Below are 5,033 nucleotides of genomic sequence, written 5' to 3' on the forward strand. Positions count from 1 at the left end.
TCACGTGCCATAGGTTGCCGACCACTGGTCTATAGGATCAAATGTCTAAACCCAGCTGCAGAGAAAAGCAACATGTTTGTCTGATATTGATACCAAATCTATCTTCAGTTGTATGATGACCTACACACTGTTTATTGGAAATGGATCAAACCCAAAGCTAATTAACGTGGCCACTCTCCGCCCCCCCAAAACCCATCCATGCTAGTGATGCCTGGGATACACTAGGCAATGTAGTGCAAGTACTCATGAAATATATAGGCCCTCTATGTACAACTTCATCTACTCAGCAACGACATGTAGCAGAACCATGAAATAGGCAGAAGAGGGAATCTTTGCCTCATATCTCTCTATTATAAGCAATGGGAAAAAATACCATTCACAAAATCATAACATTTGGGGTGCTTTTTTATAAAGGAGAAAAATTAGATTTATTAAGCGTGAGCCAAAGCCAAAACACTGGAGGATTATGGAGCAGGTAATCCCATTCTAAGCAGTCTGACACTTTCACAGTGTCATTAGAAAGTGCTATTTGGTAGGAGAGAAGAGCTTATTGGCTCAAGAGATAATGCTATAGAGGTTTCTAGCATTGTTTGTGCATAATCCACATATAACAAATCCAACCTGGGACTGAGTTATGGTGTGGGAAATTGCTTTTTCAGTCCTAGAAGCCATCTTAGCCACTTAGCTCTGCAATCTTAATTTACAAGGGAAAAGGGATGGTAGTTGGAATAAAAATTTGGATCAACGTCAGGTTTAGAAATGAAAATAAATAATGCTTCTCTGAAGCTCCCTTGACAGTTAGTTTTGGATTCAAGATCTTTAAAGAAAAGCTTTAATTTAGGGGCAGAAACTCATTATATTGTGAAAGACCGCAGCAGTACTAGTCATATCGCCTTCAGTCCATGTTCAAACATTTGTAAGGTCCAACCTTCTCTTTCTGTCTCCACAGCTAACACACTCGTGTAGACCCTGATTATTTACTGCCTCAACATCGAAAGCTCGAAGTCAAATGTTCTTTGACTCCCATCACAGTCAAGCTTCTTTTCCTTGCCTTCAAGGCCCAAAATATTCTGCTCCCTTTACATGACTGTCAGCGGCTCTTTTCACATTGACCCTGTCTCCTTCTGTCTACCAATGACACCAGGTCCACTTTTAAAAACATGCCCACAGTTCCTTCCAAGCTGCCTACACATGGAACACTCTGGCTGAGCTAGCCTCCCAAGCCACTACATTCTCCAGGTTTTGACCCCCCACCTAAACATCCACTTCTGCCATGGCACCTACAAATTACTCAGCTGATAATGGCCAGGAAGATGGACCTTTGGGAATAATTGAGATATAATCATCTGGAAAAAATGACAGGAGTTGGCTGCTTGCCAGCGTGGCCACTCAATGTTTTGAACATTTCCCCCCTGGTACCTTCATCTGTCTGTTTAAAATGCAAGATCTTTGGAGCCTGGACTGTGCCTTGCAGTAACTTGTTCATTCCTTGGCACATTTTGGGTGCTCTTGGGATGTAAATAATAATTGACAATGGAAACTCTGAACATGGGTCAAATGCACAATATGGGCCAATAGCTCTTTGGCCAGATGTTTTATTGAGTTTCACATTTTTTAATTGCTCTTTCTATTTCAGCTTCTTCCATGGTTCCCAGATGGTATCTCCTCAGCATAAAATGGATCTAAATCCTACACCAACGTTTCTGGATTCCTCAGCACTGTGGCTGAAAATTCTCAGCAACTTCATTTAATTTCTAAAGGTAGGGTTTTAGGAACCAACCTAATACTTCCTAATGCCAGGGGAAAGAATCATGTTGTTTTCAAAGGGCATTGAAATAGGCACTCAGGGAATTCAATCATACCATCAGTATAGTATGGTAGCCTGGGAGTTTTTTCTATTGCATCACCTCTTATTTTCAGTGTTGGATATCCCATAGATTTTTGTACTGATGACCTAGGCACTGAACGGTTTGATAGTTGAGTGTTGGTGTTTTGGCAGCTATGGAAGTACAGGGAGACAATTTGGGATGGTGGGTTAAACTCATTAGCTCTGATCAAGTTCCACCGAAAGATCTAAGCCTGGTGATGACAATGCTTTGAGAGTTGACATGGGATGTTTTCTCCCAAGTTTTCTCTTTGTTTACTTAGTATAGTGTCTAAGGAGCCAATCCTGCCAATCATATGCTTGTCTCTAATGAGACTATTCATGTGCATAAAGTCAACGGGACTATTCACAGTTCCAAAGTTAAGCAAACCTTTGCAGGATTGGGCACTAGTACAGTATCAAAGACTTCTCCAACCACATTATATTAGGAAAATCACTAACGGTTGTAGCTTTTTCAGTTCTTTAAATAAAAATAAAGGGAGAAGGCTGATCTTTGGTGGAGTCATATACTTTATGCATAATTCTGCATAACTGAGTTTCAGCACAGCCTCTCTTAATCTCCCATCTCTATGTCTCTCTGAGATTGCAGTGAACATTTGCTAAAAAGTACGTCAACATCAAGCTTTTCATTAGCCAGTGGGGAATATAGAATTTCAAATAACTTATCTGTTTAGATTTGGGTTTTGATGAATGGCTCTCTTGGAGAAATACTCCTGAGCATTTAGTTCTTTTTTTTTTTTTTTTTTTTGGAAACATACAGATTTCCCCCCTGTTTTAATAAGGCTGTTATGGCTTTTAACATACCATGAAATTAAATGTCTACATTGGGGATCCATAATTTAGCATAACAATAGTATTTATAGCACTTGTTGGAACTATGAAGAATCAGAAGATGGTATAATAATGATTGTAACATTTTAATTGTGGCCATACATTCTAGAGCCCACAAAGTTGACCTCTAAATTAAAAACATACTAAAGTAATAATCATGTTTCTCAGCAGTGGTTTGTACAAGGTGAATTATCACCTGCATGATAGTATTAATCTGGAATCTGCTGGTAAGTATAAACAAATATTTTAATTTTTTTTTTTTTTGCAGAATAGCTGAAGTTCTAAAGACAGTCTTATGTACTTACTATACTTTGGAAGCTACAGTATCTGGTTGCTTAAGACACATGTATCTTTCCTTCATGTCTGCATAACAGAAATTACAAACAAGCCAGGGATATATTTGTATATTCTATGTGAAGATAGTTAGGGCCAGATCCTGCAAGGTCACAAAGGCCCCCCAACTCCCACTGTACTTGGGGCATTCAGAACACTCAGCAGCTCTCAGGAGACACTCATGGCCTGATCTGCAGAGGTGCTGGTGCATTATCAACTCCTATGGAAGTTCATAGGAGCTGTGGTCCTCAGCATCTCTGAAAGTCAGGCCAGCAGCATCTTTCAGGACTGAGGACCTGATTCAGAGAAGCACTTAAACACACACAAACACATGCTCAAGTAATGTCCTGAATAGGGCCTGGGCACTAAATGCTTGTTTGTGGCCCAATCATGCAAAACCCCAATGTGCTGAACCACAATGGGGTCCAGTCCTTAGGTTTTTATCATCTAATATTTGTTATCCTGTCTTCCCTGAGCTCCACCACAACCTGTTTGGGGCAGGGATTGCCATTTACTATATATTTGCACAGCACCTAGCACAATGGAGCTTAATCTGATGGCAGCATTAAGCACTGTTGCAATATTAAAAAAATGTGACAACGATCTCTATAACCTTTTCAGGAAAGCAAGTAAGATGTGTCATACTCAGGGAAGCAGCAAAGTCCCCCATCCCGCCCAAAGAGAAATATAGTGAAACTACAAATATATGTTTTCAGCAATGATCATGTCAGACACATCCAAATGACTGAGTAGCACATTTCAGGTAAAGTGCTGGCTGGAGGGAGAATACTTAAAAAAAAAAATTCCCAAATTGTGGAAAGTGCTAATTTACCCCTCATCCCAATTTAATTAAAATAAAACCATCAATCTTTCATATTCTGTAAGGAACGGGATTTATTATGACCTGAATCCCGAAAGAAACAGGACGAGAGCTGCAGCAAGAGTGGCCAACATTTTTCTGAAGTGTGGCAGGGTAAGTTTACTGTTGTTGCTGAGAACATGAAAGGCCATTAGTTAGCATCACTGAGGAGCTAGCAATGAGATCGGAGAGAAATGTTCATTTTCATGACTGACTTGTAAAATGAGAACCATTGGAATTAATTCAGCTCCTGGTTACATTGATGTAAACTGGAATTGACCCCACTGACTTTACTGGCTTACACCGATGTCCATGACAGCAGCATTTGGCCCACAATACAGGAGTTACCATTCTTGTTAGCACCTTGTCTCCCTGCCAAACAGTGGTCAGATACTGAAAGACATGCAACCAATTAGTGGCAACCTCAGCCTATGGTCTCATCTTGCTGCATGTCCAGCCTGCCAGGGCCAGCTCTAGGTTTTTTGCCGCCCCAAGCAAAAAATTTGCCGCCCCAAGCTCCAAGAGCGCCACTGCCCAAGCCAAAAAAAAAAAAAAAAAGGGTGGCCGGAATGCCGCCCCTGGAATTGTGCCGCCCCACGCACGTGCTTGCTTTGCTGGTGCCTAGAGCTGGTCCTACAACCTGTATACTACTGCAGCAAAGCTACAATGGTTTGTAGGAAGCAGTTGTGCTACATCATCCAAATGAGCATGGACTTCTGGCCTACAGTAGCTCTGGCTCTGGTCGGACCTGTGCTAAGCTAGAGTTGAACTGGGCCTCCTTGTGGTGTCTTGGTGCCCTAATACAGTACCTTGTGCTTGCATTTTATGCTTCAGGATCTAAGCTTCCATTTTAAATAATAATAAAAGCCCTTCTGATAACCTTAGCGGTGTGAAACAGATGTGTACTGAGGCAGTGACATCTGTGTGAGTGTGCAGGTAGCCTGAAACTATAGATCGATGTTAATTGGTCCAATTCATGCTAAAAGTTTTAACTTTGATGCACAAAATGGTTAAAATATCAGCATCGTTAACTCTTTCACTGCTGATCAATGCAAGCAAAAAAGAAAGGGTTGATCATCTTAACATCAATGCACAATTGACTGATTGCATTCTCCTTTTGGCATC

General features: G+C 40.9%; 1 long non-coding RNA gene across 1 annotated transcript; it reads left to right on the forward strand.

Moving 5' to 3' along the window:
• Positions 1–1,618: 1,618 nt before the first annotated feature.
• On the forward strand, positions 1,619–3,900 carry LOC122462034. The gene is made up of 2 exons (XR_006284357.1): positions 1,619–1,760; positions 3,671–3,900. It is a non-coding gene; the product is annotated as an uncharacterized LOC122462034 (long non-coding RNA).
• The last annotated feature ends 1,133 nt before the right edge of the window (positions 3,901–5,033 follow it).

Source organism: Chelonia mydas, chromosome 10, assembly GCF_015237465.2.
Source record: "Chelonia mydas isolate rCheMyd1 chromosome 10, rCheMyd1.pri.v2, whole genome shotgun sequence".
NCBI classification, from domain to species: domain Eukaryota; kingdom Metazoa; phylum Chordata; order Testudines; family Cheloniidae; genus Chelonia; species Chelonia mydas.